This window comes from Pistacia vera, unplaced genomic scaffold (assembly GCF_008641045.1).
Source record: "Pistacia vera cultivar Batoury unplaced genomic scaffold, PisVer_v2 Contig539, whole genome shotgun sequence".
Classification (NCBI taxonomy): domain Eukaryota; kingdom Viridiplantae; phylum Streptophyta; class Magnoliopsida; order Sapindales; family Anacardiaceae; genus Pistacia; species Pistacia vera.
Window position 1 is genome coordinate 1747077 of NW_022196378.1, and position 14113 is coordinate 1761189.

Below are 14113 nucleotides of genomic sequence, written 5' to 3' on the forward strand. Positions count from 1 at the left end.
CAGAAGACATTTCAGCATAGTTTCGTAGAACAAAGGTATAAATTTCAATAGTTTTCCAAATTAATAATAATGGTTGAAGACTGATCCTAAATAAACCCCACAAATTTACTAAAGAACCCCTACTTTGAATTATATGAGATAAAATTGTAAATGGAAAATGATACAGGTAACAGGGTGGGGTAAATTAACCATTGTTGTCCACCCATGGTTCTTATTGGCAGTCAGGAGAGCTTACAGGTTATTATTATCTGTTTTCTGTGTGTAAAATACGTCGATTAAACAAATTAATTCTTCCATATTCAAAAATTTATATTAGAATTTTTTTAATGCTGCTATTGCAGAAGAATAATGGACAAAGTTCCTTGTATGGTTTGTCCAGTTCAAATTTCTGTGACATGTAGCAAGGATAATGAAGGTCTTGTAAAAGGTAAAACAGAAGTTTTGAACACTAAAATTTAAATTTGATCTACAATAGAAGATGAAGAGCAAAAGGAACAAGCCAATAAGGATTTTAATTGTTATGATGACGTGATGGAAATAATGATCATTTCGAGAAAAAAATTCAATAGTAAGAAAGTTAAATAAAAGGCAACAGCCTTTGTTTTTTAATTAAAAAAAAAAAGGAAAATTAATAATTGACAGAAATTTGAGCACCAAAAAAACCAGAAAAGAAACAATCATCTCAAGTTCTTCTCATGGAACTAGTTGGATAAAGAGGTGAGAGTGACATCTCAATCTCAAATATGGTGATTCATAAGGTGGTTGAGTGGATAGGCAAAAGGCCAATAAATGCAATTACAATTCAAGTCAACAAATTTAATGATGGGTCTCCTACAACAACTGTTCAATTTGATTTATTATTCCAAAGGAATTCACTAATATGGACTCTACAAAGACATCCAATAAAACTGGAACACAGGGAATATTAGTATAGCCGCACAGATCGAGAAATAGTCCATTTAGACAAGGAAAGAGGGGGAGGTGAGGAAATAGTCCATTTATAATATAACTCAAATCTTTGATATCCTATTGCATGCCAACTACTACAAAACTGCATATCGAGTTTTTCCCAACTATGCAGGTAGAAGACAAGCCAACAGTTTGAAAAACAAATTTGGCTCATGACAAGGTTTATTTTTATTAAGGATATTATAATCAAATTTGGATGTGGAATGCAGGCCCCAAACACTTTGGTGACTTAAAGTAAGAAATTCTTTTATAAAGCCTTCAGTTCAAATGGCTCAATTTCATGATAACCATGAGCATTATTAATATGCAACAAACGGTATAGGGAGAGTGTTTTCAGAAAATATAAGGGACTACCAAACTCAAAAAGTCAACCAGTAGACAGTTACCATTCAAATAGTCCTCAAAACCAAAATCATCCAAGCTTCCTGTCAAAGCCTCCAAACCTAGCATTGAAGATGGGATCGCCCCTGGAGGCCTCTGAAATCTGCACATTTTCAAATAAGTATATATTACAGGACTGCCGCAGTGTATTCATAAATCATACAAAAACTATTAACTTATTTGATATAAAATCACTATTACATGCAAAAATGTAAAACTAATAATTCATAACACAATTTGCTACACACTAGTGCAATATTTTTTTCTAAAGAAAAAGCTGCAAAGGATNAAAAATAACCTTCAAAATATTTTGTAATTTTTTTAAGTTAGGAAAACTGACGTGACACAATTAGAATTTGTTAAACATGTAAAACAGGTTAAACTAAAAAGATTTAAATATATGTGAGTAATATTATAATTAATAGAAATTTGTTTAAATTTTGAAAATTAAAAACGACCCCACCCTTCAAAATCGCTTAATCGACCAATATACCAAAAAAAGACAGATGAACACCTTCGATTTCTCTATGATTTTCAACGATAAAAGTGTTATATTTCTGACAAATATTTGATCCTAAAACTTTTTTACGCAAAATCATGGATGATATTCACAAAGAGGAGGAAAACCCAACCTCACTCCAAATTCTAGACTTCAGTGGCGGCGGCTGTTCAAAGGGTGTAAAAAAAGACACTCTAGTGGATCATCCGATGAGTCAAGGTGGTCCAGAGGTAGAGGAGACAACAGCGGCACAAGAAAAGAGAGAAGAATAGGAAAATGCTTTTGAAGAGGAGGATGTCGACGAGAGTTTAGGCGAGGAGGAGGACGCTGGTGAAGAAAATGTACGTTTTTTATTGGTGGTTTTGAATTTGGTGAGAAATTTGATTGATTTGTGCGAATTTGGAGGATATATGGTTGGTTTTATTGTTACGGTGGTTGTGGCTTTTTGTCGAGCAATTGGCGAGCATTGGGGGAGTGGTTTTGTTTGGGTTCTAGAGGATGGGGGAAGGCAAAGGAAGCCATAGGGAGGTTGTTTGTGGGAGTTGGAGGGTTGGGCGCAACTATGTGTGGCCAGCCTGCAATATGTAGGTATGGAAGTTGGACTTAGAATTTTGTAGTTTATGTGATGCTATCTTATTGAGTTGTCTTGAATAATTGGATTGTCTTGAATAATTGGATCAGCTGGTGTTGTTAGGCGTCAGGCTATTGATACTTGGGTTGTGGTGTTATGTATGTTTTGTGGCCAAAGCCAAGGCTGGATAATATTGGAAGGGGTGCTGTAGAAGAAGACGAAGAGGCGATTGTTGCTGCTGCCGATGTTGAAGGTGTACTGGATAATTTTGGAAGATGGAGAAGTGGCTAAAGAGAATGATGAAGAGGGGGGATGGAGGCTGCTGTCCCTGCTTTTGTTTTGGGTCTATATAAGACATTTATTCGTTGTATATAATGTAGTTATTTAATGTAATTAACACATTTCAGATTTGTACAAAAGTCATTCAGTATTTCTTTCCCTCTTTTGAGTTTTAGTTTAATTAGTATTCTTGTTAAATGACATTGATGTGTTGAAGTAATTAGGTTGTCAAATTCAGGAGAAAAGCTAGAAAAAATATGTATTGCCCATGATCGCTTAAGCGATATATAAGCGACTACATATATCGCCTAAGTGACCTAGGGTTTCCTATACAAGATCACTTAAGTGAGACAATAAATTGCTTAAGCGATCGTGCATCTGGGAACATCTACATTCTGCCTTAGACATGATCGCTTAAGCGACCAAAGGTAAAAGTGAAGAATCGCTTAAGCGAGACCATAAATCGCTTAAGCGATCGTGCATCTAGGCAGGTCTTGATTCTGCCTTGGACTTGATCACTTAAGCGTTCCCAAATCGCTTAAGCGACCAAGGGTAAAAGTGAAGAATCACTTAAGGCGAGATCATAAATCGCTTAAGCGATTGTGCATCTTGGTAGATTTTGATTTTGGCTTGGACTTGATCGCTTAAGCGACCAAGGGTAAAAGTAAAGAATTACTTAAGCGAGACCATAAATCGCTTAAGTGATCGTGTATCTGGGCAGATCTTGATTCTACCTTGGACTTGATCGCTTAAGCAATCCCAAATCGCTTAAGTGACCGAGGGTAAAAGCGAAGAATTGCTTAAGTAAGACCGTAAATCGCTTAAGTGATCGTGCATTTGGAATGATCTTGATTTTGCCTTGCACGTGATCGCTTAAGCGACCAAGGGTAAAAGCGAAGTATTGCTTAAGTGATCTTGATTATGCCTTGGATATGATCGTTTAAGTGACTAAGGATAAAAGTGAAGCATCGCTTAAGTGATCATCGCTTAAGTGATCTTGATCTGACTTGTACGTGATCACTTAAGCGACTGTACTAGATCGCTTAAGCGACTAAGGCTAAATATATAGGATCACTTAAGTGAAACATGAAATCTCTTAAGTGATCCAGTGTATTCGGATTATTTTTATTATGCCTTTCACAAGATCGCTTAAGCAATTTACATTATCACTTAAGCGATGAAAGCTTATAAACACTGGATCACTTAAGCGATTCCTTTTTTTTTTTTTTTTTTTTTTTTGGAATAGGTTGTCAACCCCATATTAAGTGACGTTAATGTAACTTCAAACGTTCACAACATTACATGATTATTATCGTTAATGTTAAGCGACATCAGTTATTAACACTTATTAAGGCCAATTAAGAAGGATTATTTGCAACCTAATTCCATCAACACATATTAAAGTTACAACTGTATGATATATGGATGAATGTCATAGCATACTGGTGTGACACGTTAGTAGAAACGTACCTCATTTCATACATATGGATGATGTATTTGAGAATGATTAGATTGAAATAAGCTTCAATTTTGACTGTATGATAAGCTCAGTGGACCATGCTCTTTCTTATGTCAATTTATTTGATTATTTATATCACTTAATCGATTTTTTTTTTTCAAAATTATATTTTAATTAAACTAATTTTTTTACGTTTGTACATAAATATGGAAAAAAAATATTGAAGTATAGAATGATTCTATATAATACAAAATTTTAATGTTTTTAAAGAACCAAAGTAAATTACCCTTACTCGTTTAAGCGATATATGGTTTCGCTTAAGCGATCCTGTCTATTTAGCCTTTGTCACTTAAGCGATAATAAATCGCTTACGCGATCTTGTCAAAGGCAAAATAAAGGACATCCGATTATACTGGATCACTTAAGCAATTTTAGATCTCTCTTAAGTGATCACGTATAGGCCAGAGTCAAGATCACTTAAGCGATGCTTTACTTTTACCTTTGGTCATTTAAGTGATCATGTCCAAGGCAAAATCAATTCACCCCAGGTGCACAATCGCTTAAGCGATTCTTCACTTTTACCTTTGGTCGCTTAAGCGATCTAGCAATCATGTCCAAGGCAGAATCAAGATCACTTAAGCGATTCTTCTTATCTTGCCGATCTTTTGATACTGTGTACATTTGAGTGAGAAATTATATTTCATATTGTGGGTGAGCTTTATATTCAATCATAACCATCCATATTTTTGACATGAGGTACGTTTTTACTAATGTGCCACACTCGTGACTAATTCAGTAAATTGATTGATTGATTGACTTGATATGACAATTATGTTTATAATATTTATTTTGCCTGTCTTACTTCTTTGGGTAGTAATCAGTGTCGTACAGAGGTAATATGCGAAATTTTACTTACTTAAACCCTTTTTAAAACGGATGAAAATGAAAAATAATTAATTTGATTTAATATGTTATAAAGGATGATTTATTTAAGGTAACAATTAAATTTAAAACATAAAAAATTTAAAACAACTCCTCTTCAACGGTTAGTCTTGGCAACTCTCTCGATTTCATCATTCTTCTTGATGACATAGCTAGAAATATAGGGACATAAAATCAGTTTAATACACCACAAAAGATAAACATAATAACTTCATCAGATCGCTTAAGAGACCGAAAGCGATCTTCGGCCTCTTAAGCGATCTGCTTGTCAGGTCGACATATAAGAAAAGATCGCTTAAGCGACCTTACTTCGCTTAAGTGATCTGGTGGTCACCAGATCTGATCTGAGTAGCAGGATCGCTTAAGCAATCAGCTGTTATTTGCAGATCTGAACATTAGATCACTTAAGTTATCTTCTATTCAGAGTTACAGATAAAAGCAGATCACTTAAGCGACCATGGATCGCTTAAGCGATCGGCTGTTATCTGCAGATCTGAACATCAGATTGCTTAAGCGACCTAAGATCGTTTAAACGATCTGATGTTTAGATCTACAGATAATAGCTGATCGCTTAAGCAATCTTATGTCACTTAAGCGATCCGATCTTATTTGCAGATTGCTTACTTCTGATCGATTCGAACCTAATTTTCTGGATTTGCATGTGATCGATTCTGGCAACTGCTTCTCTTATGACCAGGTTGCTTGCAAATTGAGCACTTTTTCATCCTCCGAGGAACCTCATAGGCTGATAGAATACGCCTAACTCTTTTTCTCTGCTTTTCTGTCTTCTTGAATGGTGGATGGATGATAATGTCAACCAACTTTGGCGGCACCACCCACTGTTCTTCTAGAGGAAATAGATATATCATTTTTGAATAAATATGTAGTGATTTGCCATATAGAGAGGGGAGCAAAGTACCATGTAAATTCTTGAACCAAAATCCAGCTTCCGTTGGTGTTTTAGTGATGCTAGTGCATGAGGACAAGGTAAACGTTGAATGTCAAGCACTTTATAGCTGTAAGTTTTACTAAGAAGGTTAACTAGGGCATTTGGACCATAGCCGTGCATGGTGGACTCTTGAGCATTAAGAGGATAGGCAAACAGTGTATTTGACAATTCCATACATTCTCGCAATAATTTTTCTTTTGACGGAACAAGGGTTACGCTCATGGAACCACCGTGACAATGTCCTCTGGATTGCATCAAAAAGGCAACTATTGGAAACTCTCTCTCTATTAACAAATTCGAATTTATGGACTCGGCTATGTTCATGGTCATGACATTAAACCTTTTTCTAGGAAAGTAAGCTCTATTTCATCGCTCGAAACCAACATCATGCTCAAGATACTTAGCAATTCTATCATCTTTGATTCAGATTTGGCAGAAGTGCTCCTCGAACTGATCATCTCGATAAGCTTTTGTTGTCATGTAGTATATTTGAAGGAGGCCAACACACTTAAACTTTTGTTTTATGTTCTCGCCAAGGTGCCTCATATAGAAGCTGTGATGTGCTTGAGGTTAAATAGTGACAATCCCCTTTTTTATAGAGTTATGCCTATTGGATATTATGCACAACTCGTCACTATCAAGCACTATCTTACGTAATTGCTAAAAAAACCAAGTCTATGACTTGTCGTTCTCAGAGTCAACCACACACCAAGCAACGAGATATGTGTGATTCTCACTGTCCTATGCAATGGTCACCAATAACGTACCTCCATACTTTCCCATAAAAAAGCAACCATCAACAGTCAACACCTTTCTCATGTTTACAAAACCATTTATAGCAGCACCGTAAGCAATAAAAAAATATTTAAATGTCATATTCTTGTCTCACTTCAAAGCCGTCTTGCTACCTTGGTTTGTCAATTGGTGTTGTTGTGGTTTTCGCAAGTGTACGAAATCGTGCAAGTAATAAAGTGTAAGAATACGGATATCGAACCCAAGGGAATTACTATTATCAATTACCAATTAAACTATCCTATTACTATTTGATTAATCCAAATTGTACCAAGGAAAACCTAAATAAAAAAAAAACAATTGAAATTAAAGAAAACTGATTAAAATAAATTTGTGGGTTTAAAGCAAGATGACTAGACCTAGGGCATAGATTTCACACCAACTCTTATTCATATGTATCGATCACTTATGCTAGTTTCATTAAGTTCTTCCTACATGTCAAACTCCCTAAATTTAAATAATTTTCTCTCGAACAATTATAAAATAAACCCCTAATTACTAACCCGAATGATCTCTAATCAGATTTAAGTAATTGGAGATCATTACGCTCTATGGAGTTTACCAAAACCTCACAAGTCGCGGTAACCTATCTCTAGCGTTCGTTCAACCTATGGTTTTACTACCGTAGAGCAACTAAGTATCATCTCTCGATCTTAACCGAGTCCATTAGTTCATTCAATTCTTGGGCCCTTAAGAATCAAAAGCATTAAGCATAATAATAAAACTTATGAAGAAATCTTAATAAAAATCAACATAAAAAAATCGACACATAATCAAGAGATTGGGCTATATCTTAGCCCTAGAAAAATAAAGTTAGTTCATAATAAACGTGAAAGAAACAATCATCTTTATTAAAATAATCAACATGAGTTTATAAAAAAGAAACAAGAAGAACTTACCTATATTGTGAATCAAAGGTCAAGAAGTTCTGACACTTTTCTTCTCTATAGGTTTTTCTTCTCTTGTTCTCCCCCAAAGAATCCCCAAAATAATGCTAAAAATCTTCTATTTATATCCCACAAGGGTTAGGGTTTTATTTTCCGTAATTCTATTTAGTTTAGGACTCTTAACCCTATTTTCCTAATAAAATAAAGGGAAGAAAAATTCCTAACTTTCGTGACTGTGCCCCGGCATTGTGTTGTGGCGCGGTTGATTCTAGACAAAGTGTGCTGTGGCACAGTGATAACTTCTTCTTCTTAAGTTCAAATCTCGCGTCATTCCTCAACACTCCAGAGATGGTGATTTTTGACCATGATAACGATGGAATCTGGAGAAAAGGTAAACATATGAAATGTAGCCCTTTCAATCAGATTTCCAAAAGTAGAAGAATTGGCTTAATCTGAGGTCTACAGGTCAGGTTATTGTCAAAACACCGAGACATGCTCAAACTAGAGCGTAATCTAGAATCTCTTCTTTACTTCAAAGCTCCATAGCTTCTTCAATTCAACTCCGATTCTCGATCCATTTGTTTCTACTCATCACTCATTTCATTGCTGACATGATTCTTCATCCGAGCATAACATTTAGCACACTGAAAAACACTCAAACACACCCGCGATCCCATAAAAGACAATTATGAAAATATTAAGCAATTTTACCAAATTAAGCCTAATTTCTCACAAATAATCCCCATAAACCTCTAAGTAAATTTGTATTTTCAAGCTCTTATCAGGCGTGCCCCTTAAAAAATCTTGTGCATGTTGTCTCCCTTTCCAGCATTTCCAGTAACTAACAATGCATCCTAACTATGTGCGTACAAGTCTCTGAATGTCTTTAGGAGATGGACTTTTCCCTTCAACAAATTGACTTTTGACAAATTGTCAAATAACATAAGTGGAGGCTTGTCGATGCTCACCTGAAATATGTCCCAACCCACATGTGTGCTCACTGGTATATGTGTTAATAATAAATTTTTCTGATTCCACAAACCTTCTACAATAAACCCACCACTTGCATTTTCGGTCACGACCTGCAATTGTCACTAACGATGAGTTAGACTTTTTGGTGATGAACTCAAAATTACCTCTCACGGCAACAAGTTTTAGCTTCCTCACCACTTCCTCTTTGTTGTCAAATAAATACCCTACGCGCAAGTCTGATCCATTAGTAAAAACATGAGCTGATTCACTACTACTTGCAATTGCCACCTTTAAACCTGCATAAATGACCATAGTGTTCTCTTACTCATAAACTACACCTTCTGCATAATCTGTATTTAAAGAAATTTCTACATCTGCAGGAACATGTAAGGGGTCCTCCTTGTCAACATTTTCATTTTGCCACACATGACCAACCTATTCTACAATATCCTCCTCACCACCCAAATCACTGCCTAGTCTTGATTTTTCAACTAAGAAATCAATGCCCTTGTAGTTCAAATTAAAACCAGCATTCTCTCCATCAACTTTCTCATTATCCCCTTCCTTTGAACCAACTTCCAACAGTCTATCTACAAAAGAAACTCTTAAAATCGGCCTTGAACTATTATCGTCCACATCAATCATATATAACTTCACACATTCATCTAACTTTAATATAGTAGGAGATACTTTATAATGTTCAAGAACTCTGCTTAAAACATACTTCATAACTATATTTCTACGTCAGCAACTCAAATCACCTTTTCTAATTATTTCATCAATCAACTCATCAAAACTAACCTCTATGCTTACAACAATTAGTATAACTTCTTTGCTCTTCCTAATCCACTTCCAACAACTTTCTTCCTCCACCCACTCACCAAAATATTCAACACCCAAAACAACTTGTCCCATGTCTAACAATAGCCAAGTACCTATAATTGAAGAAAAAAAAATTATTAACTGATGTATTAAGGGTTGAAAGATTTTAAAAAGCATCTGCAGAGTTGCTTGAGCGATCTGGTGTATCGCTTAAGCGATTTGGTATATCACTTACTGGATCACTTAAGCGATCCATTATATCGTTTAAGAGATCTAATATAAATAAGTCTGGTCACTTAAGCGATCTTCTGCCATTTACCTGATTGCTTAAGCGATCTGCTACCATAAACTAGACTTATAACAGACCGCTTAAGCAATCTTCTGCCATATACCTGATCACTTAAGCGATCTGCGATCTGCTACATTATACCAGACATACCAGATTGCTTAAGCGATCCATCATATTCAAAACATATTTTCAGTCATCTCCACCTACAATCGGTGCTACCACCCCCAGCTACCCATAATGCAAGAAAATATTCAACAAATTTCACTAATTTCAACTTGCAATACTTCAAACAAATCCCAATAACCTAAACAACAAAATCAAAATCATAACCCAAACCTAATCCATCATTAAATCTTTGTAAATCGAAATATAAAATGCAAAGGGGAGATACACATGCCTGGATGAAATGTCAGGAGGAGTAGGAGGAGGAGGCAGATCTGTGGCGAAGAAGATGTTAATGGTGGAGGAAGAAGAAGATGTACATGAAGGAGAAGATGTAGACAAAGAAGAAGATACAGAAGAAGAAGAAAAAGAAGATGTATATGAAGCTTAGAAGAAACAACAACCAGGCGAGAGATGCGTTAATGGCGGGAGGAAGAAGAAGAAGGTGTTTAGGATTGTTTGTAAGAATTTCGGCTCTTTAGGGACATATTATAATTTTAAAAAGATTACACAATACTTCATTAATCCGCTATTTACTTAACACTTTCAAACTACATGGCCTTTTAATTAAATTTGAACTTGATTTGGCCTTTTAGTAAAATGCCCAAGAAATTTTGTGGGTGTTTGGGCAGGAGATATGGGTTTTTTTGAGGAAGATATTGGTTTTTTATTTTATTGTATATTTTAATATTTTATAACCCTAAACCTTTGCCAAAATGGGTGAGAAAATATTCCCTTAGTGAAACTTTTAATGGTTGGGAAACTTTTGCCTCAGTGAAATTTCATAATTGTCGTTTTTTAACTTAATGTCAAGGATTGAAACTACAATTGTCAAAAAAAAAAAAAAAAAAAAAAATTGTGTAATTTATGTTTGACCAAATCCTTGATAGTTAATAACTGTCAAGAATCATCCAAAACGGTCTAAGATTATTTCTGCGGTTTAGGATTATATCTGATTTTTGACAGTTCATAAACTGTCAAGAATTTATATATATAAATTATGGGTTGATCGCCATGTGGCACATTTTAGAAACTCTAGAATTACTCCATTTTGGCATATTGGATTGACAAGCTAATCAAATTGCTCTATCTTGACACGTTGGGTTGGTATTTATTACTCCATGATAAGAGCTTGAAAGTATATATTTTGTTAGTGATTTAATTGGATTATTTGTGGAAAAATGTGTTTAAATTTGTGGAATTTGAATTTATTCTTTCATAAATACCTTTTACGGGATCACAGGTGTATTTTGAGTATTTTCAAGTTCAAACCGATATTTGAAGGAAAAAGAATGATGTCGATGGAATTCATGACGTGTAGGAACAAACGGTGCAAGAATCGGAGTTGAAACGAGAAAATTGTGACACGTCGAAGATACAACATAAAATCTGGAAATCCTTCAAGATGAGCGTGCTTTGATGTTTCTGTCATAACTTGAGCTGTAGAAATCAAAATTTGACGATTCTTATGGCGTTGGAAAGATTATTCAGAGAAATATAAATTTCATGTTTATGACTTTACCAAATTCTGAAGATCACAGACTCACAGGACAGAAAGAACGATCACTGCAGCGATCATTTCTTATCGACACAGTGATGCGTCACGGGCCTGTTTGGGTTATTACATTCTCCTAGTCCGAATCTGAATGGGTTAAGGAATTTAACTTTTTCCTAAGTAACCTCCAAACCCTAGTACTATAAATAAGGGTCTTTAAGTAGTTTTAAGGGAGATTAGAGAAGGAGAAAGGATGGCTACTATTTTGGAGATCGAAATTCTTGTAGTTCTCATTCGCCAATTAGAGAAGTTTTTATATTTTTCTTTCTTGAACTCATGTTATTGGATACAATGGTTGTTTTTATTACTAAAATTATGAACTAAATCTCTTTTCTAGGGCTAAAGATGTAGCCCAATTTATGAATATGTGTTGACTTTATTGTTGTTAATTCTTATTGAGCATTAATTCTAAGTTTTATTATTATGTATAATGCTTTCAATTCTTAAGGATCCGAGGGTTAAATGATATCATGGGTTGGGTTGAGATCAAGAGATAAAACCTGATTTGTCTTAGGTAATAAAACCATAGATTGAGCAAACATTAGAGATAGGTTACCGCGATCTATGAAGCTCTGGTAAATTCTATAGAACGTATGATCTCTTAACTCCTAAATCCAACTTAGAGATATTTTGGATTGTTGATTTAGGGTTAATTCACTAATTGTTCGAGAGAAAGTTAGTGGAATATCAGAGAATTTGGCCTTTAGAATAAGGTTAATTAGATTAGCAATAATTGTCAATGCATAGGATTAAATTGGAGTGAAATCTGTGCCCTAGGTTTAGTCATATTGATCTGTTTACCAAAGTATTAATAAAATTATGCTTTTGTTTAGTTTGTTTTCTTTTTCATTAAATTCATTCTTAAAATTATGTTTTATCAAATAGCAATAAAATAGACTAGTTTGGTACTTGGTAGGTAGTTCTCTTGGGATTCGACACTTGTTTACTCAAGCTTTATTACTTGCACGATTTCGTACACTTGCGAATAGCCTGTCAAGTTTTTGGCATTGTTGCCCAGGAACTAATTTGTTTTACCAATATCAATACGAAATTTTTACTTGCTACTTTGATGTGTTTTATTTTTGCTTAGAAAATAATTTTTGTTTTTGTTTTATTTGTTGCTTTTAGCTAGAATCTGGAGAATTTACGTTCAAGAGGTGGTGGTGATCTTAATCCACTATATTTTGAGATCGAGAGAACAGCTAAACAATTGAGGAAAGAAAAGAGGCAAGCTGACTTTGAAAAATCAATGGCTAACACAGGAATTGTGAATCCCAATGTGGAAAATCAAGAGAATGAGAATGAGGATACCTTAGGAGGAAATGCAATGGGTGGAGCAGCAGTGGTTCGAAGAGCATTGAAGGACTACTCTAATCCTACCGTTGATGGGTGCTAGTCTAGCATCAGGAGACCACCAATTGAAGCGAATAATTTTGAGATCAAGCCAGCAATTATTCAAATGATTTAGCAGTCAGTCCAATTCGCTGGGTTACCTAATGATGACCCCAACTTGCATATCGCCAACTTTCTGGAGTTATGCGACATATTCAGGCATAATGGAGTATCTAATGACACAATTAGGCTGACACAATTATGCTGAGGCTTTTCCCATTTTCTCTTCGGGATAAAGCTAAGACTTAGTTGATTTCTCTGCCACCTAGGAGTATCACGACATGAAGTGAGTTAGCTCAAACATTCCTCACTAAATATTTTCCACCTGCCCACTCTGCCAAGTTGAGGAGTGAGATTACCAACTTTTACCAACAAGATTTGGAGTCATTGTATGTGTTGGACCAGTCGTCACAGTGACAAAATTAAACCTAAATACCTTAGTTAGCGGTAAGCAGGGTCAAATCCACAGGGAGCAAGACTAACAACCTAATGTATTTTAAGTAGCGGAAATAAATTTGGCAATTGATTAATGAAACTAAATCGACTAAATGCAAATAATGAAATAGTGAAATTAAAACAAATAAAAACTTTATAATAAAAATGTTGCCGTTACGGTTTTGGTTCGACACGAGACCGACTCACACAATTCTTCTCCACCCTCTACGATCCCCTAAGCCTACAAGGCAAGATAAATCAATGAAATGGCTTCCTGACACTCTAGGTATAATCTATCCTGTCTCACCCGATCACTCAAGTTCGATTAGTTAAAGACTATCATTGAACGTCGATAAACGCTACAAGACAAAACCACTAGTTGGTACGCGATTAACAAATACAATTTGTCAACACGTAATATCCAATCAACCAACTTCACAATAAAAGCAACAACAGTAGAAATTAAATTAAATCCGAACACAACTCAATTACAATCGCTGCGAAGTAATGAAAAGCAATATTCATCATTTAATTATTTCAAACCAACGTTTATCATTCAGCAAGTTCTATGAAAACATTAAATCATAATGGACAACAAAATTCATCACAAGTTATGCTCAAATCATATTAAAGTATCGAAATCAAACATGAAACGAAAACAAATATAATCCGAAGCACAATACTACCAAATGTCCTATAATCGGGCTCATCCAACTAGTCGAGAGCTGATGAGGAGAGTCGTGGAGTCAATCCCGATA